Raw genomic sequence first — 24937 nt, 5'->3', positions numbered from 1 at the left:
TGGCGCTCACGCGTTAACACTCCACGTGACGTCACAGGGACCTAGTTTCTAAACGAGTAGATAGGAGTTTTACATTGTCTGAGATTACCAATGCATGCATGAGGTACAGAGCTCAGGGAAACGTCTCTTAATAATCACCTATTAAAACTGGCTAAGGTAGGAAAGTTTTCTTCGTTTGATAAGGTATTAATAATCCTTATTTTAGCCAAGCGCTACCAGCTACTCGACGCAGGATGCTACCAGAGTACTCGGCTACCTGCTAGCATCCTGCGTCGTATCAGCGCTCAGAGCCTCGCCCCAAGGTCGCCTCACTTGCGGCAGCGGGACCCAGAACTACGTCACACGGGAGTTTTCCCGGCATTCATACTTACCCGTCGCGTTTTCGCGAGCTTGAAAATTTTCACTTTTCATTTAATCGCGAAAAATAGATATCGTCATTAAAAAATCTAAAAGCGTGAAATACGTACTCCAGGAGTAATAATCTTTCGATTTAGGCAATAAAAAAATAATGGGAAATCACCCTATTCTCAACCTGAAGCAAGAAGAACATTAAAGAGGATTAGCTAGAGAAAAAAAGGATTACTCTTCCGAAATCCCACGGGACAAGGGCGATGAATCGGCACTTCATTCTACGAGCGTTTTTGCAACGGCGATCCTTCGTTCATAATTCCAGACCCCCCCCCCCCCCCCCCCACCCGCAACCATCTCAACAATTCCCACGGCGCCGAGACTGAGGTGCGAAAAGAGAATTGGTAGAGCTGAAATAATAACTCATCTGATGCGGTAAATTTTGGAGGAGCACGCAATGTTTTACGTCGTAAACAAGAGCAAAAGAGGAGAATAGGGTGGTTTCCTATTATTTTTTTATTGCCTTAAGTGCGCATTTCACATTCTGAGATTTTCGAGTGACGATATATATTTTTGCGATTAAACGAAAAGTGAAAATTTTTAAGCGCGCAAAAACGCGACGGCTAAGTAGGGATGATGGGAAAAGTCCGTGTGACGTATTTCTGGTTCCAGCCGTCGGCGTGTGAGGTGACCTTAGGGCTAGGCTTGAGCGCTGGTACGACGCAGGCTGCTAGCAGGTAGCTCAGTACCCTGCTAGCAGGTAGCGCTTGGCTTAAATAAGGAATATTAATACCCTATCAAACAAGGAAACTTTCCGACCTTAGGCAGTTTTAATAGGTGATTATTAAGAGACGTTTCCCTGAGGTCGGTGCCTCATGAATGCATTGGTAATCTCAGACGATGTAAAACTCCTATCTACTCTTATAGAAACTAGGTCCCTACGACGTCACGTGGAGTGGAACCGCTTGGGCGCCAATCTGGCCTTTTTCAAATGCGGTTAAAATTGACCATTGCCATTCGTCTAAAATGGGATTTCTAAAACCAAATAATTTTTATATTATGAATATACTAATGGTGGATAACGAATCGCAATCGATGCCTTTCGTTTTCTTTGATGGAGGAAACTACCCTATTGTGTTAGAAAAAGAGGCGTTCATTTTAGAGAAAGAGCTGATGAGAGAAACGTTACGTAATACTGTAACGAAAACGCAAGTCAAGATTCTGATCCAGTGTGGAGCGCTTTAAGGTGAGGAAACATGACCTCCTTTCAAGAAGGAGACGAGAATGTGCATAAACGTATGGCAATGCATTTAAAAAAAATTCCCATTCAATGCGGCATTACTAATAACGACAATATTTGCACTAACCATAAGAAAAAAAAGAATCTGCTGTTGCAAAAAATATTTGTATACTGTTTTTTGTGGAACAGCAAAGTCATTTTTTCCTTCCCTTTGTGCATCATGAAGGAGTTCCACCATGTTACGCCGCCCACCATCGTGTTTACGACGAAATAAAAAAAACGGCGTTTTTACAAGTAAATATTTTCCAGTGATTACTGTTGGTACTTTTTTCTATTACTGTCGGTACTTATTAATAGCTATGAAGCTGCTATATTTATTTTGTTAGTAATTAGTAGTTAGTTGTTCACCATGATAAATAGCAGGTCAAATACTCGAATTATAAACCACAAGGTGTTTTATTGAAGAGTCTGATATCGAGGGTAGCGCTTAACGGTACGGAAACATGGGCAAACGAGAGGAGGCTGGAGGCGTTCGAGGTGTGGGTGTGGAGAAGAATGGGGAAGGTGAAGTGGACTTAGAGGAGAAGGAATTACGGAGTGCTGGGCATGGTGGGTGAGGAGAGGCAGCTTCTAGATGAGATACGGAGGAGGATGTCGTTGCCTAAGGGTGTGTAGAAAAGGTTTTTGTCATTGTTTTACTTTTTTATCCATTTATTCTTGAGGAGATACTATTGAAGTTACGTGAGCAGTTTATCAGTGAGATTCTATTGCGTGCGAGATGAAGGGAAAACTCCATTCCGCGTAGCTATTCCTTTTAATTGAAAGGTCTGCTTCTTCATCTAATACTTTTCTTTTAAGAAAATCTCATTGAAACCACTTCAGGTGTTCCAGCAAGTCGGCCTATTCCTCTCTCGCGTAATCGAAAATCCGACCACGGCCAAATGAGCCTCCGACCACGTTAGTAATCCATCCCACTTCCCATCATGCCCTTCCCCGCCTGTTTCCAGCCGATCAGTACTGCTTGCGTAACACATCCCAGCGAGAAAACCGATAGCTTTACTATGGCGCAATAAAAGGCAGGATCACATTTCAGAAAACCCATAAGCTTAAAAAAAAAGAGGCAAAAATATAACCTTTCGCCAACACCTTTTATCATTTATTTTTTCCTACATTTTCTTATGATATGGGACACCACTCGTGCCTGAGAAAGACGAGGCAATTGACGTTCAGAAAAAAGAAATACGTTGGACAGAGTTTTCCATTCAATCCGCTATAAAATATCCTCTCACTTATAAAAAGTGTGCTTAGCAACAAGAATATTTACTCCGTGACATTGATAAAATGCGAAGTAAAGCAGCTTGATTCATCAATAACTTCCACTTGGTAATAGATGACGTAGCATGCCTTTTAAAAGAATTAGGCAAGGAGCCGCTAAATATCCTTGAGGTTTCGTTCTAGGTTTAGATTGCTTGGGAAATTAAGAATAGACAGATATCTTTCAGAGGCACGGCACGGGGAACATCATATTAGAACTCCGATATATTTCCAGGTTCGACAGAAACGATAGATGAGGAGAGATATTTTTCATATTTTCCTTTTGGATTTGTGGTGGAATTCGTGTTTCCCCGCCGAGCAATATTTCCCCGTTGGTCATAACTTCCACGCCCCTACCTTTTTAAAAATTCATTTCATTGTTTTTTTTTCGTATACCGCTGGAGACTTCCATCACACGGCTGTTGTGGCGCCTAGAGAGAAAATATGCAGTTGTAAGGACTTTAACAGACAGACTGTACATTCCATCTTGATGGTCAAACTAGCAGCCAAAACAATACCCGATCTTAGATAAATTAATAATAAAAATAATAATATAATTATTCCACATTATGGTACATGAAATTATAATAGCTTACTCAAGCATGAGTTTTTACAAGGTGGAATATAGGCACCCCTGTGGTACGAACCAGTGTTGGGGTTGCCATCTCTTAAATTAAACACATAGCTGGCTGGTGCGGCCAAAAACAAAAGAATATAACGTAAGTAATGAGTCAAAGTACGCTTTTCTTTAACGTCTTCTTCTTCCTTTGAGAATATTATGAAAGATTGAAACATAAAAATAAATGAAAACAAATACATCAATTACCATGATACATGGAAATATTCCATACACTGTGCAGAAATCAGACTAATAACATAAAATGTTAAAATAATGTGCAGAGATAGTATTTAAAAGTACTCTTCAATATTGTCTATGGAGAACAACCATATTTTCAATTCACGTAAAAAAACGTGAAGGACTTCGTAGAGGTGATATGAAATGGTAGGGGGTTAAACATCTTAGTAGCACAATATAAATAGAACCTTCTAAAAGCTTCATTACTCGGTTTTGGAATAGGTACTCTATTCCGTGGCCTCAAGCCACGATAGGATATATTTACATGGCCAGTGACATTTCCTCCTCTGATATAAAACATGCGTAGGACTCTATAAACACATAAATATCTAAGGGGTAAAATACCCAGTAATTTAAAAAATGGGTAAGAAGCGTCGTCTCTTTTTGCCCCCATTATCATAGTTATTATTTTCTTTTGTGACAAAAAAACTGGATTTAGATTCGAGATATATGTTCCAACAACCCAACAACAAAGACCATACTGCAGTTTGGAATTAATTCGTGAGTAGTATACATTTTTTAGTTCAGGTAAATTACAAATCTGTCTTAAGTAATAGAATTTCCTAAGTGCTGTATTCATATAATTTTTTAAATTTTGTAAATGATTTTTCCAATTTAAATTCTCATCAATAACAAGACCCAAATACTTTATATTACTAACTTGATTAATTTGCACGCAGTTTCTGCACAGGCAATCTTTAAATAGAAGGCAACTGACACACTTATAATACAAACAACCAATAGAATCTTTTCTATCTCTTAAGCTGAATCGAATAAAATTAGTTTTTTCACTCAGCGTAAGTTTATTATCAGAAAACCAATACTTTAGCTTGTCTAAGTCGCTTTGCATATGTTCTTTAACAGTTGGCAGATCTTTTGCAGAATAAGACAAGGCTGTGTCATCAGCAAAACAGGTAAGTTCCCCATTGAATAGTCCAGTACATAAATTATTGACGTTTACTAGGAATAGAATTAATCTTCGTGTAATTCGATCTGGCATTGAATTTGACAAAAATATCGTGTATTCCAGGCTTTTCAAATTAACCTCCACATTCACACTCTCAACACGTTTTATAACTCATAACTCAGCACTAAGGATTGGCGCTATGGCGTTACAACTGTCTGACCCGCGGTAAAATGAGGGTGGAAAATACTAATTTAGTGTCATATTCAAAAGATAAAAAAGAAGTCCTCTATCTATAGCGTCATATACTCAGTTTCACGGACGTAGTAGTTTGTGGATTTACGCGCTTTATCACACAAATTGCATCGCGTCGACTGCGCTCGACGAATAGGTTTTTCTTTTTACTTAACTGAGCGGCCGGGGAGGTTACTGTCGTCGCGGAGTCGAGTGCAGATTGTAGAGGCCGTTTTACGTGGTGCACGTTACTGCACAATCTGACGTGTGCACGAAGGAGCAGTCAAACTTGCGTCGTGTAAAGTGGTGAATTGGTAGAAAATATGCGAGAATGCGTGGACGTGAGATGGCAAAAAAAAATAAATTTTCTAATTTCGTTCATGAATTTACGCAATCACGGCCATATTGACAAATTAATGCAGTTCTAAGCTGCGCAATTAGTACGTGCCCCTTGCAAAACGGTCTGTAAACGTGAGACGGCGGCCAGCGGCAGTTAACTGGCCGGAATCGTTCTCATCTGTTAGTTGGTGAGTAATTTTCGTAGTTTTTCTTTGTGATCCCTTCCTGAATTCCTTGTCGCTCCCCTTCCACCACCGCCCGACTTATTAAATACCTCCTCCTCTATTTCCTGATTCCCGGTGAGGAATGAGTGACACAACGAGTGCATTAATCGACTCCAAGTTTCCTGAGTACTTGACATTCCTTTTCCCTAAGACAATCCCCCTATTCTCTTTTTTTCTCATCTTCCGCGTGCAAGTGGAAGGGTTTCTCCCTCATCCTTCTTGCACTGGCGCCCAACATTCCCTTTAATTTTTCCCCCCTTACGTTTACCCACGGCCAAGACTATTCTTTGGAGGCGATAGCGCAACAAAATCTCTTATATCGGGTTGGCACAGGCTTCAAATTTCGGCTGCAGTCACTGAAAATCCCCAATAACAACTACTAGAGGTAACATGATCGTCTTTATAGCTACACGGACATTAGTAGATGGCACCAAGAGTGGAACTGAAACCATTCAATTGAATTGGCTCAACTCCACCGCTAGCGGCAGACTACTTAATACGATCCATCCCCAACAACCAAGCAATTATCAGCTTGAGTGACTGTTCATTGCATACAATGAGAGCGAAATAAAGTATGGTATGGTATTTTGAGGAGGCGACCGACAGCTGATGTCATTTTCGCCATGAGGGAAGGGTATAGAAGGAAGGGTGGAGAGAAACCCGGCGTCGGCATTAGCCTGCTCTTAACGAAAGGCGCCGAGGTGACCACAGCTTAACGTCGCATCCGACGGACGGAGTGTTGCGCTTGAAATGTCCTCCACACAACACTCAAGCAGGGATCGGGTAGTCTCTGAAAATTCTCTGCCATTACCGGGATTTGAACCCGAGCCCGCCGGTCGGGAAGACAACTCTAGCCACCCCACCAACCCGATCCCCGCGAAATAAACCAGGACTAAAATTTGATTTGGTGCTCTCCGGGCGAAAAATGAGGGTAAACTCTTCTCGGGATTCCCACCGGGTTAAAAAATCCATATAAGCCAACGTTTCGTAGTCTGACTCGCGGCTCATCCTCAAGGCTACTGAATGTTGAATATTGGCTAATCTGGAAAATCTAACCCGGTGGGAATCCCGAGAAGAGTTTACCCACAGGACTGAAATTTAAAAAAAATATTCCATACAAATTTAACGGAATGAGTCTGTGTATAAAATTAAGACATTGAACTACCTAAGGCAATCATGATATGTGCGCGCCGATTCTGCAGTTCTGCATACGGAGCCAGTATCTCGGAATACGCTAGAAGAGTTTAAGGATTAGATTTCTGTGGTTGAGGTAATCGAAATGAAATTTCACTTAGTTAAAAAAACTGTATTCGTGGTAAGTTCACAAAGCAACACAACGAAAGAGTCTTGAACATGTGACCAGATCGACGCCTTCTCCTTCGGAGTAGTCGAGGCCAAAGTCGAGGCTCGCTCCGCACAACCTTATACACGGACCGAACGTAAGCGAGTGAGGTGATGGTCAGTCTGTCTGCCGTCGAGCAGCATGTGACGTGGCCCGAAGACAGTTGCGCAGCGATATTCGAACATGAATAATATAACTACTGAAATAAAACTATTGCACAATTAGGCACCTTAAATTATGCAGCATAAATCTGAAATCACCAAGGAACTTTGAACAAGGGGAAAATTGTTTGCTTTCGGTCATTGCGATAGGTCCCACGGCGGAATTAACAACTAAATGATCCGAAAGTACACTTTTATATAAATATAGCTACAACACCTCGGTAAAATAAAACAAAAGTTGATGAAGTTAAGGAGTGTTGCTTTAATACAGGAATGAAAACTGTCCGACGATACAATGAACTGTTAGCACACTACGGTTCACCCACTACATTAGAGATTCCACTCGCGAATTGGTTTGGTTTGGTTAGGTCAGAGCTCATCTCAGACTAAGCCAAGGTCATGTGAAATCCTCGCATTCTAAGTACTTTCAATTCAAACCCATTCAAAGGGGACTAGTTCCTCTCCTTCCTGAGTTGGAAATTGTTTTCAGGAGGTATCCAAATGCATCAACCAGAAGTCGAACCCGAGACCCACCGAGTTGCTTCCTCTGAGGCTACACTATTTTTATACTATGCTATACAACTGTCAGCACATCGATAAAATCTGGGCCTAATGACGGCAATTACTTTGAGAAAAAAGGAACCACAGTTTTCGACCGTGGTGTCACGCAATTAATCATATAAAATGGTTGGAGTCCGGCATCTAATACATCACAAAAAAATATCCTTCCAAGGTTTTTTTTACGCCCGTCCCTCTCGGTAAATAACCTCAAGCTTTTGAAATGCATAAATCTACGGAATTAAATTTGGTCCGGCTGACGGGGAATAAATTCTGATTAGGTGCAGCGATGATGTTTTCATCAAACCGAGCGGCATGAATTTATGACCTGAGCTCGTACTCCAGCGAAGCGAACGAAAGGATGAGAAAGGTTAAGACTGAATGAGCCTAAAGGTTGCCTGAGCGACCTTGTCGACCCTCACCTATGCCACCGAAGTAAATGGAATGAAAGAATGACTGTTTATCAATGCTTTAGGGGTCTTTGAACTTCTCAATGTAAAGGACACATTATATATTTTCCAAATTTATACGGGCGAAAGGAATAAAAAATAAAAAAAAAGAGTCAGTGACGGTAATTTAATTTCCTCAAAAATTGGAAAAGAAACATAGAAAATTAAAAATATCCCCTTGAAAATAATCATGGTAAACTGAATAAGATTCCTGCATTTAATTTTATGCAACCTATTTAGTGTGGCGAATGATGCTGTCGTTTTGTGGCCACCGACATCATTAAAGTAACTGGAATGAAAGAATGGATGGATGTTTATCAATGCTCTAGGGCAGGAGTCTCCGAACTTTTCAATGTATGGGCCACATTATATATTTCCCGGGCCATATTATATATTTCCCATTATATATATTCCACATTCATGCGGGTTGAAGGAATAAAAAATAAAAAAAAGTCAGTGACGGTAATTTCATTTTCCTCAAAATTAGAAAATAAACACAGAAAATTAAAAATATCCTGTTGGAAATAATCAGAGTAAACTAAATAGATTCCTGCCTTTAATTTAATGCAACCGAATTAGTGTGACGAATGATACTGTCGTTTTGACTTCAAATTTCATTAAAATCAGGTTCCAGATCATTGGACCAATACACGAATGAAATTATGTGTTTGGTTCGATGTGGCCCGCGGGACATAGTTAGGAGACTCTTGATCTAGGATAAGAGCAAAGAAAAAAAATCACGCATTATAATCTACTCAGAGCAATTAAATAGGTATCATTTTAGCAGGTGGTGTACCCTTTTTTTACCCCTGCTACTGAGTAAGTAACTCGGCTTAGGGTTGAGTCACTAACTTTTTATAAGGTTTGTTAATTTATGAGTTCAGCATTTAATTTAGTTCAGAGTTAATTTATTTTTTACGTTTTGGCCAATTAACTTTTTTTGCGATTCACCTCATCTGCTGAACACCACTTTTACGACCGTCATCTTGTAACTATTTCATAGCAATCATCCCTTAAATCCCAAATTCTGTTTGAGCCCCCATTCCTTCATACTCTTCTAGGGATCTTTCATGCTCTACATCTGTTTCTGCTATCAAAGGCCAGCGTTAAGTGGGCAATGGGAAGAAATGAGTTTAAACGCAGCGCCGGGACTACCGGCGGTTAAATCTGCTAGTTCCTTGGAAAATACTCTTAAGTTTTTCTTATGGGATGGTAGCTTGGTAAATATGTAAAGTGGGTTTTTGCTTATGTACGAGGGTTGTTTCAAAAGTAAGGTTCACAACTCTGTAACTTTGCCACACGTGGTGCTAGGCAAAACTGGCTACATTGCCGCGTTCGCCGGATCCTCTACCACCGATTTTAACAATCAAGGTGGCTCTGCAACCCTCATTACCGGCCTGACAGCCAAACGCGATGGCGTCCGCCATCTCCGTCACCGCTAGATGCGAAATTCGTACGGTTATCTGATTTTTGCACGCAAGAAAGTTAACACCTTTGGAGATTCATCGAAAATTAATGGAAAAGTATGGGGAAACGTGCTTAAGCATTCAGCAGTCCGCAAATGGTGTAGGGAGTTTGCCGACGGCCGCATGGACGTCCACGACGAACAACGAAGCGGCAGGTCGTCGATCTGCGACAAAGTTGTGGCGAAAATTGAGAAAATCCTGCTTGAAGATCGGCGAAGCATCATTCGGCAACTGCCTGTTAAAATTCCTGAGGTTTCTGAAGCTTCAAACGTCAGGATTTTGAATGAAAAGCTAGGGTAGGACGAGGAGTTGATAGAGGAAGTTTTCAAGATTTTCAACGGGTTGGTGGCCAACTTTTTTGAGGTGGGAATGCAAAAGTAGATTACTCGACAAAAAAATGCATAGAAAAAATGGCGACTCTGTAGAAAAATAGCTGAAAGACCAACGTTTCCAATGGTGTTATCATTTTTTGAATAAAAATTTCCTTGCGTCTGAAAAAAATGTGGGAACCTTATTTTTGAAACAACCCTCGTATATTTGTGTCAGCTGTAAAGGGGACAACGAAAGTCGTTCCTTAGTTGCCCATTTTTCCATTTAAAATTTAGACTTCTAATTTAAGTGAGGAGACAAAATATAACTAATAACTTCAGGCTTTACTTTGTGAAACCTCTCCATATTGGAAGTAAGGAAATAAAACTTAGTAAAGTTCATTGTTATTTAATTATGGGCACAACCCGGGTTTCGTAAGTTGGTTACATCGTCAGGTGACTGATCTTGCATGCATCATACATTTATACAAAATACAATATTGCCTATTACACCCCTTCACCTCTCAAAACATTGCTGCCCAACTGCAAAGATCGTTTCCCACCAGAAAGAAGAAGTGGAATTTACTACCTAAAGTGCGACGATTGTGGTATGAAATACATCGGCAGAACGGAGAGAAGTGTTAAGATCAGAGTGAGTGAGCATCGCAACTGCTTCAAAAAGAAGAAAGATCAATCCAACTTCGCCAATCACTTATTACATGGCAAACACAAAAGTGATTTCAAGCCGGACATCCTACACTCAGAAGGAAACAGGAGGAGACTCGATGCCCTGGAAACGTTGGAGATTATACAACATTTAAAGAACAACACCCCCCTTGCCAACGAACAAGTGCTCCCCTCCCACTCTCCTCTCTCTTCCATCCCCATCAATGATCTCCTACAGTGACAACCTTTATATTTTCAAGTGCCTATCCACCTGTGTGCCATTAAAATTTCCAAGAACGAATACTACGCAGTGCTTCTACCAAAATTCCCCCTGTGACCCATGTCCTTCGGGGAAATCATTAACCCATACCAGCACCTTCCACAGCCGGACTCAACGACCTTCCATAGACTATTGTGATTTAGAAAACTCAATGTACCCCGCTAATCCTCTCTTTCTTCCCCAACACCACCACCTTCTTTAGCTCTCGTCACCTCACCCACTTTAACCCCGCCCCCCCCCTGGCTGGTCAGATACCTTTCCTCACAGGAAAAACCCTCATCCCAAATCAAGGCTGCCCCTTTCCCCCTTAACCCCCCCCCCTCTCACTATTCCATTCCTTGTTTAACCCTCACTCCCGCCCTTTCAACCAGTCCTTTTCCTTTCCGATAGATGTCCTCACTGTTACTTGTGTACTTTGTGTATAAATGTATGATGCATGCAAGATCAGTCACCTGACGATGTAACCAAGTTACGAAACCCGGGTCGTGCCCATAATTAAATAACAGTGAACCTTACTAAGTTTTATTTCCTTACTTCCAATGATGAGACAAAACTTATGTGTACTTCGTCACATGTAACTCCAACATAATGGACTGTAGTTAAAATAACCCATCATTTCCTTTCATCATTAATCCTTCCCCACTCTAAATGTCTCCTCGCTAAGCAATTTTAACCCATACGCGATGCCGCAAATTTCTCCTATGGATGAAAAATATGTGGCGAAATATGGCAAAAAATGTTCTGGATATTTTCATTGAGGTCTTTTGAAACCACGAATCACCCACTGCTATTGATTTTACCTCGCGTACGCAAATACTCAATGGAGTTTTGGGAGAAAATATTCCCGCTAAAATATTTTACACCGCGAATACTTGGTAGAACTCTACGTTTAACGTAAGGCCATATACAGGTGGATGATATTTTAACGTTACTTGATTTTGAATTCAACAAATATTTCCTAAAATTTTATATAATTAGCTTAAAATTTATAGCATGCAGAAATCATGATTCCATCAGGTTTCGGTTAATTAAACTGTAGGTTTACAATAGCATCAACTCCGTAAACCATTTTACTACAATCTTTTAGCTCTACAATTAAAATCGTCGTATTTATTCGTTATCTTGAAAACCAACCTTAAATTCCCACAAATATAATGTTCAATGAAATTTTTTGAGGAGTATGAAAGAGAAAGACACGTAAATTTTGATGAAAAATACGAAAGCTTGGCCATTCAATTTCCACGTTTAAATAGAGCATGAAGGTTTTTATACCACGAGGCAATTTTTACGTGCTTCTATCTAACTGAGCATCTTATTTAAATTTCAGCAAAATTTTAGCGACATTTTATGCTCCGAGCAAAGCAGGCCCATTTGCTTTTTATGACCCAGAAGTTAATTTCACGAAAAGATGCAAAGCCATGGCTTCCCTATTTCCTCAAAGGAGTGATTGCCAAGCCCTTTTGTTTGCCGAAGGCGTTTCGTGATGACATTTTATGTGTTTGCTGCACATGCTCTCGTCCACGTCCTTACTTTGAACAGGACCAAGCAATATTAGTAAGAATTTCAAAACGTTTCCTCCGAAATGATGGGATTTATTTCAAAGAGAGATAAACAGTTCTCACAAGAGAAATAAAAATTTAATGGATGCGCTGTAACACGAAGGACCCTCAGGTATAAATTTTTTCATGCAGCATTATACTTTCATTTTGACAACATACTACACGAATTCCTCGCCGCTTTGTGTAGAAAAAATCAATTTACTCTTTTCGTAAGCAGGATATTAATTCCAAAACAATCTGAACAAAAATAATGAGTTCAGCGTTTGAAAATCTTAACCTGCTACCTTATTACCTGAACATTCCATGAGGTAAATTTCCATCTATAACTTGATCATATGCCATTAAGAGTCAACAATCTAAATCTTCATAATATTCTTTAAAGGTGCCTAGAGAGTGTTTAATTGGAGGGTGACCAATCACCAGCATGAAAGATATTCTTCACATGCACACAAAAAGGTCATAAAAGTACGACGCATAATAACAAAAAATACGTGCACATTCATTTAAAGGCATAACATTCCAACGGCTAGTGATTCCTATGGTAATTCCATCGAAGGTTAGAGAAATGGAAAAATAAAAATATATCTTCAGTTGACCTGGCGGGTGACGCCATTAATATTATTAATTGATATACCTTTGCTATTCTTAATAGTAGGAGGAGAGAATGACGCTTAAAATCTCCGTGTTTGGCAGTCTATCACGGTTATTTTCTTTTGGTAATCACGACTACCATAGTCGATGGTAAACGATGGATATGTGTCACTCTACTCTAGGCTCTACTTCCCATTAAGAGATAGCCATACAAAACGCTTTGAAGAGCAGATGGCTTTGAATGATGATGAGATGGGATAACTGCTTCGAATAATCCACAAATATTTTGCATAATATCCGAACCACATTTCGAATTGGAAGATCAAATTAAAATACATGATTGAAGAGTGGATAAAAGGTAGTTAAATTGTTGGATAAAAAAGTCGCTGGAAACCACAACACCACGCCACACTTAATGAAGACGATGAATAGTTCCCTCTATTACGGTCGAATTCAATCTTTTTTTCGCGGCGGATTACTCCTTTAAAACTATCATTTCCATACTGTCAAAGTATGTACAGAGAGGAGGAAAATTGTTTCACAAAATTTTGGCCCAGGGTAGACGATGCCAGCCAAAACCAAAATTAATTATAAAGTTTTTGTCAAAAAGGCACCATTTTTAAATTATAGAAACATTTAGCCAAGCGCTCCAATATGCCGCGGGTTGACCTGTTGCCGGATTCTCCGGATAACTCATGACTTTGCATGCTTTATCTGCCGCAGATGGGGATGTATCCAAAGCATTCGGCAACAGAGCAAACTCAGGGCCAATCGGAGAGCTTGGCTAAAACTTTCTGTAATTTAAAAATGGTGCGTTATCGACCGATGCGTATTAATTCAATGATGCCCTTTCGGCCCAAATCATTTGTAAAGGGCATAGCTGGATAAGAGGGTGAAAAGTCCCCCTCCGGGATTTTTCCCGTACTTATAGTATGCGTTTTGGGATCAAATAGGACAAACCTCCCCACATTTCCAGACCGCTAGAGGCCCTCCAGGGCCGGCTAGATCGAAAATACGATTTTCACTCTTCCTTAAATATCTCGGTCAAGAAGGCATATTTTTTAATGCAGTTTGCGGCATTTGAAATCTTATTTAATTGAGCAGATTTTCAATTGTTTTTAAGAACTTTGAGCGGCACAAGAAGATTTGGCGTCGATTTGAAAATTTCTAACGCATGTTTTCATAAAATATGGTTGAGATGGCCAAAAAGAAAAAAACGTTTTCCGGAGGTATTTTTTAATACTTTATACTAATAAGGGGAGGTTTGTCCTATTTGATCCCAAAACGCATACCCTAAGTACTGGAAAAATCCCGGAGGGGGGACTTTTCACCCTCTTATCCAGCTATGCCCTTTGGTTCTTGCTGGCATCAGCTATTCAGGGTTGAAATTTACTGACGCAATTTTTCACCATCCTGCATGGTAGACAGGGAGTGTGGTAGCCTATTCAGTATGACACGATTGGCTGCTGATCTAAGAGTCCCAGATTCAAATTCCTGGTGAAACCCCAAAACAAAACCCCCGAAGTGAGAGGGAAGGAAATTGCCCCTACCCTGCATATGTGAATTCTCAGGCCAGGCAGACCTATTACCCAGGGGTGAGCTCTATCCTCACCTATCCAAACCATCCTTCGGGTTGAATCACTGAGTAAATGATTCAGTAGACCTCTTTAAACATTTGTCCGTTTTGAGTAAACTTCTCTCGGGTTTCTTACCGGGTTAAAGGCTTCATAATGGCCGACGTTTCGAGCTCCGACTCGGCGCTCATCATCAGGGCTACTGGGTGCTGTGATGCGGGAATGGAACTGCTTATATGCTGCCCTTCCCCGGTCAGGTTCCTCGGGATTGGCTGGTAGTTTCCCGCCAAATACCAGCCATTCCCGAGGAACCTGACCGGAGAAGGGCAGCATATAAGCAGGTCCATTCCCGCATCACAGCATCCAGTAGCCCTGATGATGAGCGCCGAGTCGGAGCTCGAAACGTCGGCCATTATGAAGCCTTTAACCCGGTGGGAAAACCGAGAGAAGTTTACTCACATCATTCGCCGGGAAAGCATCAAATCTTTCTTCATTTGTCCGTTTCTCAATTCATGAAAAATGATAGTTCCCAATGAGAAAAATGATAAGAAATCCCATTCGACCGCTAGAAGTTGAAAATTTTACCTCATTATCCTAAAAGTCTCACTGAAGGATGTTGATAGCGATTGAGTATCATGACAAGCAGCTAATTGCATTGTATACACACATCAATTTGAATAATGCTGCAAAGGTCAATCTTCCAGATTGCATGCATTGCTTTATTATAAATATTAAAATGCTTATATAATAAAAAACCGTGTTTTACATTCTCAAGATGATATTTTAAAATGTAATTTATAGATAAAATATAAAGTAGAATAGAACTATCAGTTTTATCATTCCATTTATCAACAAATACTTCCACTGAACGATGATCTTAGTGAGTATTAGAGGAAGCCCCTTGCCACATTAAATGCACTCACCGATTGGAAATACTTATGCAAATTTTAAGCTTCCAATCCAGAACTTTGTTTATTTATATTTTTTTTCTCGTAGCAGATAGCTAAAAATACGAAGTCAGCCAAGCATGCCGGTAGAGGTATTCAACTCGGATGAGAACAAAAAGATTCATTCCCCCATGGACCGATTCCAAATCGTAAACCCAGCTTTCTTCTGGTCCCATTCCTTTATCGCCACCATCTCCCGAACGCAGAGCATCCGATTATTCCCTTTGTAATCCGATGCAGCAGCGGGTGCAGCAGAGCGAACGCGTATTTATAATTCCCCACAGCCCTCAAATGCCTCCTCCATTCTCGGAATCAAGTCGAACTGAAATCTCACCGCATTGTGGGGAGCCCACGTGAGAAAAGGACATGGCATCACTCCTGCGGATGATGAGCTAGGAAGCAGAAGGAAGAGGATATCCGTCTTAGGCAGAATTGTAAGGAAAAAAGCACGCATACGGACAAAATCGAGAGGTATGGGTATTAAACCCGTATTTTACATTCTGCTGAACTTCTGAGATGATCTCCGAGATTTATTAAGATGGCCTCCACAAACATAAATTCTCTAGAAGCTTACAAAATAGCCTAGAATTAACGCTTCGCTGCCACATGCCGTACTCTCCTGCCTTTTGTAGTTAAGACCGATAAGAAATGGGATACAACAAATAAAACTATATAAGGATGGGGCCCCTCAAGAAAGCCTTTCTTGATATTGAAAGGAAGAGAGTTCTTACACAATTGTCAACGCTCGGATAGTGAAAAGGGTTTTTCGCTATGAAGATCCTCGCAATGGAAACAAAGGCTTGGGTAATTTTTAAAATTAAGCCACCAAAACAATGGGGGTATCTTGAAACAATGTTCACTGAGGAAAAATAAGTTAACTTCGGGTCGATACAAGGACAAAAGAGTTTTTATAATTAGGAAGGATGAAAAGATAACAAAATTAAATAGAAGAAAGGACATCCTCTTGCTAATTTCGCTAAGTTTCAGAGAATCGTTTCGCTAAGCTAAGAGAATCCCACGAGCAGGTGGATTCCAAAATACGTAACGCAGGGGATATAAATAATCCTCATTTTGTCGTGACTAAAACTTTGCAAACATTTTTATTTATTCTTCGCATATTTCCGATAAACAATTCCACCGCCTGCGTGTCGAAAGCAGTTGAGTGCGGGATAATCACCCGCACCGAAGCAAGCTAAATCAAAGGAAAATAGTATTTCTCGACCAACGCGCTAGCCACAAGTAAAGGTGAACTTTGAGAAAATGAACTGAGTGAGAGGTTGAAAGAAACAAAATAAAGCAACATGCATCGTTAAACTTCTCAAATACCAAAGCATTTCATTGGAAACAAAGGGAGCCACCTATGGCGGGACAATGCATGCCAGGAAAACATGGAGGTGATTCAGAGGAGGGATGCTCACGTGTAAAACAGAGAATAGAAATTTGAAATAACAATATATCCATGGGTCCGACACAAACTACAATACGTGGGATACATATTACAGAATGGATGGACACGCATGAAATAATTTTCGGACAATAGATTTTTTTAAGGAATATATTGCTCAAAAAACAATTCCTCTATGAATTAAAGTAGATTTAAATGTTAATTAACCATATTCACACATCTTTATAGTAGTACAACTCGGCATGATCTCTTAATCATATGCATTGAAATTGGCGTTCAATGAATATTACCAACTATTCGAATGTCAGAATATCTAATTCATAAAAATACGATGAAAATAAATAAACGTAAAAGTCTTTAGGCACCTACCTGTATTAATCAATGCAATTTTTAAAAAGTTGCCTCGGTAGATACAGAGTTTTAATATTTTGAACCTACTTACAATTTTCTATATGCAATAGGCAACCTAGAAAAGTGATAGAAAATGAATGGCCCTCTAAATACTGGCAGCATGACATATAATAATTAGTTCACGTCTCCTATCTACGAACTTTTTCGCAGCACGTCCCAACACCCATGAGGTAGCTCGCATGGTGCAAACGCAACGATAAAAATTGAAAACAAGAGGTCCCAGGTTCGAATCCCACCTTGGTAGGTTGCCTCTATCCAGGGATTTGATGTTTGCATATGCTTGATTGCTGAATTAAGTACCCTGGTGTAAAAGGCCAATGGTGCTGTTTTCGGTGGTACAGGAATAAAGAAACAAAAATCACCCAGATGAATTATCCAGAAGACGAGTTAAATTCCTTCCCTATTGCCATCGAGTGGGGTTACTTTGACATAACTTTTCATGATTTCTCGGAAACAAACAAACTTTTATAACTTTAAAATTAATGAAGAAATTAGATAAGTTGGTTAAATCATTAATAGATCAAGTAACTCCAATTTATGGCTGTTTCTGAACCTCGAACTATTTTAACGACCAGGGGGGGTGTGCTTGAATCGCTCGAGATTAATTCCGATACGTAACCAAGGACTCGCCCGGAAAATTTCGATACGGAATGTGATATGGTGTGCTTGAAACGCTCGAGATGAGATTTTGCTCGGGATCTGCTGATTCCGTGCCGGAATGAAAGCCGAGTGGTCGTAGTTAGGTGAGATTATAATTCCGTGTCGCAATCTTGAACAATATGGCGGATGTTATGATTTATTTGCGGTTAATGAGAGAATTAGAATAGGAAGAAGGTGAAGTTTTTGGAAGAACGAGATACTTCAGGGAAACAGAGGATTCCTTCAATGTGAGCGACGGCGAATTCAAGAGCCCTGTTTGTCTCTCAAAGGTATTGACAAGAGATTTGACTGAATCTCTCACAGATGTCATTCCGAAGGAATATCCTCATCGCTTTCAGTAGAAACTAAGGCGAGTAACATTTTTGCTGAAATCGTATCAGGGTAATGTGCTTATGAGTAAATTTTATTAACGTAATTAAGTCCCTTCATCTTGAATTCTTTGAGTTTCCTAAATATTAAAAGCATATTCATTGCCATAACTTCAGGTTATGATGCAATTTCAGATGTTTGCACAACATACGCGGCTGCGCGTACAGCCAGAAACATTATGTTAATTTTCGAAGACCATACAAATTAACATGCTCGAATGTACCACTGTACGCGTTGAAGAACCCGGCACGAATATCGAATGTCTGTGTGCTGTGTATGCTGTGGTTAACTATGTTTCCTGTTGCTGCTGAACGAAATCAAAGGATGTACTTGAAGGTGCATTTAGTAATTTTTGGACGCCGAAAGTTACTTGGAAGAGTTCTCGTTATTTATGCTTACCTTCAAAGTTAACAAATGTGGATTGAAACAAAATAACGTATCTATAATGGACAGAAGCCTAATATTCACTGAAAGTTGTGACAAAAATGCCTTTTTTGGGTTCAAGGAGTCTAGATTAATTAATAAAATGCTATTGCATACTGTATTTCAAGTGGTTCAAATAAAAAAATGTTATTTAATGTAGAGATTTCATTTAATTTCACCTTCCCTAGTAGTAATCCTAATTTATTTTTACTCTTTTTAACCCTGCTAGTATGAATATACTAATTTTAAAGAATATTAATAGGGGAAAAGTTACTAAGGTTAATATTTATGATTATCATGAGAATGCAATTTGGATGGAGGTAAACAAATTAGTTATTAAACGATTTTAATTTCTCCGGGTGAATACTATTGATGAATTCTTTGATATTGATGATTCTTTGATGAATTCATCTCGGGTTCTCAGCCAGGTGAAACTTTGTGAAATTGGACTTTCAAAGAGTAACACGACCTTGAAGATGGGAGACAAGTCGTCTCTCAAAACGTCGGCTTATACAAAAGAATTAACCTGGCTGAGAATCCGAGAAGAATTCATCAATTTAGTTATTGGTTAAAGGAGAGGTATTCATATGAAATATTTCAATGGTAGAATTCAATTATTATATTGAACACAAATAATTAAATACAAAGTTTGACAACTAAAAATTAATTTTGTCGATCTTGGCCTCAATATTTACTAGTTTTAGTTCCTCCCTTTCCAATCTAAGCAATTTTGCATTAACTTTTTTTTGTTTCCTCTAATTGCTTCACTTCGGGTAGAATACTTTTCCTGTAGTAAGAGTGGCTTCTCTGGAATTCTTTCAGTTACTCTACACTGGTGTTGGTATCTGAAATAAATATTTTGTAAATAATATAATATTTTTAAAAAGGGCAATGAGGGTTTTTAAGTTCATAATGTTAATATTTACATTATTTAAATTAATAAATTACATAGTATAATATGATTTTACACTATTAATAGCAATTTTAGAATAGTATTAAAGTAATAACATTGTGTATAGTGAATGGACATGTATTCAATGTATTCAAAGGACAACTTTCCTCATAAAAAAAATCACCGACTCATTAATATTGAAATAGCCAAGAATTGCATTTCCACTTATTATATCAGCCACCCGCCTCTGGAAATATTGAGATACTGGAGCCCCACTCGCAGTGTGGATTACATCTTTTGATAGGGCGGCTGTTTTGCCCTTGGAAGCTTATTTATCTTGCGAAGACTGTAAAGAGATATATCACTCATGATACCGATACATTGTTCCACTCATAGCTATTAAAATTATCGCCATACAAAAATATGCGTAACGCTTCATTAACAGAATCTATTTTATTATTTATGCGGCGAAAAAGTCATAGCACTTACAAAATTGTGAGAAGCCGTGTCGATGATTCGTGGTTGAAAATGATAAGTATTTACTTCGCGATACATAAATTCATTCAATTTTCATTATTTCCTTTCTCCACCACTTCCATAACCTCATACATTCTTTAAGTTTCAGCTGGTTTCAGCGTCACCTGCCAATGCATTGCTCCTTCTTTGGCAGTAAAATTATTTTTTAGTTTTCCGTTGTTTATGCTTTCACTTTCTGAAAAGTAAACACTGATAAAAAAACATTATATATTACAAACAATAGAATCAAAATTGGTTCCAGTTACTTATGAGGTTACTTACCTTCACAAATTGAAGAATTATTTCCTTATGTTGTTTAGTTGTATTAATTTATATCAGCGGTATATTCTATATATAGCGGAAGGCCTTCAAAATCACAATTTTGAACCATATCTTAATTTTTTCTGGTGGAGGGCCCCCGCACCTCCTGCTAACCCTGGCGGGAATGCTACACCCCCAGCTGAATTTCTGCTGTCGATTGTTTTGTAAATATTTGTAGGCTCGGCGTTAACAACGGCCGTATTTACGTCCTAAACCCGACGTTGCCACGTCTATCGCTCGGGTTGAATCTAGATAGCAACACTCGAAGCCGACAATCGGCTAGAAAATTTCAAGCACACCAAATCCCGAGCAAAAAGATTCCGACACGGAATGAGAGATCGGGATTATTCCGTGCCGGAATTAATCCCGAGCGATTCAAGCACACCCCCCCAGGAATTATTTTCAAAGATTTTGGCTACAGTTACCTGTAATTGGGGTAACTTTGGCCCAATATAATAAAAACATTCATACATAGTTCTAAACCATGAGTTGGAGCAAAGATACCCTGCACAAAATATCCCTTTGTATACTGTATTCAAGCGTTCCTTGATTATAACCTGTAAATTTATTTTTTATTCGGGTCACTTTACGGACCTTAGTTGATTAGGAGTAAAGTCAATGATGATACCTGTCGTTTGATGCAATAACTAAGGTTATAAAGTAAAAAACTATGTATCTTTTTACTTATCTGGGCCAATGCTACCTCAGTTGACGGTACGCCAATCACTCGGGGACACCGCAATACAAAACCCATCTCATCTCCTTTTCTTCTCCCCTGTTTATTAATAGGGACGTAAAATTCGTTTCGTTTATTTATTTTTTCACATTTCCATTTCACCGGCCGCTCATCTTTCCTTCCTCTTAAAAAAGAAGAATTTTCCTCCCCTCCCAACGTTTCGGTATGATGGAAATATAAACCCCCCCTCTCCATCTTCCCCCCTCCCCCAACCCTTCTCTCTTCAGGGCTATCTCATCAAGGCCCTTGCGAGGAGCAGCGGAATAAAAAAATGAGATACTAAATAAACGGAAATGTATCGGGATGTCTTTATATATTCTTCCCGATTCCTTCTCCTGTCAATGAGATAAAGAAATTGAAGCGGTCCCTTCCTTTCGCTCTTCGGTCTCTCGCCTTCTTCCGACGGCCCGGGAGCTAATGCCCATCCGAGAAAACTTAAGAGACGCTCAACCGCAAGAAGACGACGTTAAAGAAGGAAGAATTTTGCGAAAGTGGGGTGATCCAAAGAGGAAACGCAAGCGAAGGATCTCTTCCACGCGAAGGCACGAGAATTAAAGCAAAATATAAGGAATGGAAATTAAAGGAAAATTTGTTGTTTCAGGCGTTAGGCTTTCATTTCCCATCACAAAATTACAATTTCAGGCACTTCAATCATCTCTATTGTATTGAAATTGTCATTAGTGTGTTCAAACCTTAAGTATGGATATGAAAGTGGAAGACAATGGGAAAAGGAGCAAAATGAGGTCATCAGAAAAGTAGTCGAAATATCTGCATGCTTAGCATTTAGAATTCGTTAGACAGTGGTGCGCGAAAACATATCAACAGCTTCAATAGAAATTTGGTTGAAAACACGGGCTCGGAGGTAACGAATAACTCTTATAATACTTAACACTAGAACCGCTGAACTTTCCAACCCCACCAAAACCGCGGCATGGGACCTTTTTGACCCATTGACAAAATACGTTGATCCTGTCATGTTTAAGTATAATTGACGGTTTTTTGGTGGTTTGTGTGAACAATACACGTGTGTAGGTAATGTTTAAAACGTTTTAATTAAGTATAACTAGGAATACAGTAAACTTATTTTGACAGCAAAAGTGTTGTTGACTGCAAGCTCAGACCTGCAGACGCGCCAAGCAGAGGTGACGCGGCCGGCGCTGCGTGAGTAGGCGGTCGGCGCAGTGCACAGATTATTCCCTTCTGCGCTTCTAACTGGCAGAATAACGGTATCTGTTCTTATATCCCCTTCGTAATAAACTGTTATTATGCTAAATACAAAATAAGTGTACCAAAAAAAAACTAAAATTGTATGTTTTCCCCATGTGGGACAAAAAAGTCCCATTCCGCGGTTCTAGGTAAAGCGTCGTTTTTCTCGCGAACCAATCATCGTACAATATGTTCAATATGACCATTCAAAAAAGAATAAAAAATGAGTAAAAGTCAGTAAATTTCAAAGGGATTAAACCACTAGTACATGAATGGCAAACATTTGCAAAGGGCGATGGGACAAATAAGTCCTGTCCGCGGTTCTAGTGTTAAGCAATGGAAAAAAGACGTATTTAAAAGTGATTAGAAAGATATCACTGTATCTAAAACTAATTTCATTTCAGTGATTTTGGAGCTAAAGCTACATAAATGGAATAGCCCATCTTTGAAATCGTATCACCGACAGCACTCGATATTTATATTTTTTCGTGTAATAACAACTTCTGTGAGTCCACCTAAAAATAGCATGCATCGCATAGACTTTATCTACGCCAAAAATTTAAATAATAGCAATATTCTATACTGAAACCATCATAAGGCTGAGTAATAAAATATTATTAGTGAAAATAAATCAGTACTTTAATTTTTGAAATGAAATGAGTTAAGTTTTACGTAGTTTTTACCCAATTTTCATACACGGAGAAAACTAAATAAAACATATCACCTGCAGAAAGTAACCCAGCACTTTGATAGCAGGTGGAATCATCCTGCATATTAGAGCTTTCAATCATTGAAGTCTTACCACTGTTATTTTTGACATTAGTTAATGTCATTTCTTCCGCAGGTTTACTTTCAAATCAGTTTACATCATAAAATACACTCTACGGACACCTTTTTTCACAACAACATGAAGAAGAAATAATGTACCCAATATCTTTATCGTTTTGGTTTATCCTTTACAGGAAACACTTATAATACCTGTGATTTTCAGAAGTTAATTGTCTAAATTTCAATCAAATTCGAATAATAATATCTAATGAAAATATTTTCAAATATGAATGAATTTACCAAGCATTCAAATGTGCCGTTTTGCTCGATAGTACCTCCCGAGAACGCTGGATGCCATTGTAATGACCTTGGTGACGCAATCTCACATTAATTATTTTCTGCTGTAAGTGACACAAATCCACGTGATATCTATTTACAAAATACAGTGTAATTGAAGTCCATTGAAGCCGGTTGCTATTAGATTTTACTCTTGTTTTACACTAAAAAGTTGATTGCATAAAACATCATCGTTACGCTAGAGTGACACGTTTATCTTTATTTCACAAATCCAACTGGCACAAATTTCGAACTTAATTAAGTCCTCACGAAGAAAATTCGGGATCGACGATACGTTCCACCTACCGTTGTATTCTCCCGTCGTCAAGGAAAATTGTTGCAAGAGCAATCTTAAAACTGCTACTTAAAAAAAAATTCTTTACAGATGTTTGCTGATCGAAGCCAATACCTTCGTCTCGTGTTGTGACATTACCAATCCATAATCTTCTACCACAATTTTCAACCAATACACGCACTTTGGCAAAAAGATATTGTTCTCACATAATGAGCGACCAACATGACCGAATCCCGCTTTTGAATACTCTATGATGATGAACTACTCCCATTATTGGAAATAGATAAATAAAAACTTTGTAGAGTTCACTGCTATTTGATTATAGAATTAATTAACAGTGAACTTTACAAAGTTTTTTATTTCTTTATTTCCAATATGGAGAGGTTTCACAAAGTAAGGCCTGAAGTTATCAGTTATACTCCGATTATTCTCGTGAACAACCCCTGAATCCTGAGGAATCGTGCAGAATCACGGCGGCTGCTGACCGAAGCAAGATGTCAGCACACACCTATCGATCAAAGCGATAACATGAGAGATTCGATTGCCTCCTAAATCAGCTGGGATTCGCCTGACGCTGCACCCACAGGTCGGGTGCCGACGGCGACGCCTGCCTTCCGCCCCACTCACCCTCTGCAGCCACCGAGGGTGCCGAACCGCGCCGCGCTCTGAATAACCGGTTCCACTTCACACACGCAGTCATAATGTAGTGCAGTAGAACTCCAGCTATCCGAACTCCAACCATCCAAACCTCTCACAGAAAACATTTTCAAAAACGAAATCTTATAAAATTCACAAAATAACGGTTTTGACTTTGCGCGATTCTCTTCTACCCTCCGCGAATATTGTCGCTGGTGATGATGAATTTTTTGAAAGTGTGAGAGAAGAAAGCGTTGAGGAGGATGATGACGATAATTTGGAAGTAGAAGCCGACATTGGAACATCAGGTAGCGAAGTTTTTGCTTTGCTCTTTGCTTTTGCTTTGCTTACATAAAACACTGAACAGTAGTATGCGCAATACAATCTGTAAAAACTTTCTCTTTTCATTCAAAATAAATTAAAAATGTAAAGAGTACAAAAAATGAAACCTCTTATCTAAAATATCTCAATTTGCGGGGAAAAAAAATGCAACTATCAGAATTTTTTATAGCCGTACCGCACTGCTCTCCGAATCAGCGGTTCCGTTTCGCAATCGTAATGCGCAGTCGCTTTAAAAAATTTTAGGTTCTGCTTCTCAAGGAA

At 39.2% G+C, this 24937-nt stretch overlaps 1 protein-coding gene and 1 long non-coding RNA gene across 2 annotated transcripts in view; both read right to left on the bottom strand.

Annotated features, from left to right (window-relative positions):
- Window positions 1–24937, bottom strand: part of LOC124164884 — an 889966-nt gene that overhangs the window by 538845 nt on the left and 326184 nt on the right. The gene's annotated exons all lie outside the window — the stretch shown is intronic.
- On the bottom strand, window positions 19694–20386 carry LOC124164898. The gene is made up of 3 exons (XR_006866113.1): window positions 20319–20386; window positions 20010–20246; window positions 19694–19866 (listed from the first exon to the last, which is right to left on the bottom strand). It is a non-coding gene; the product is annotated as an uncharacterized LOC124164898 (long non-coding RNA).

This window comes from Ischnura elegans, chromosome 9, assembly GCF_921293095.1.
Source record: "Ischnura elegans chromosome 9, ioIscEleg1.1, whole genome shotgun sequence".
Lineage (NCBI taxonomy): Eukaryota > Metazoa > Arthropoda > Insecta > Odonata > Coenagrionidae > Ischnura > Ischnura elegans.
This window is presented reverse-complemented; position numbering and strand designations above follow the sequence as displayed.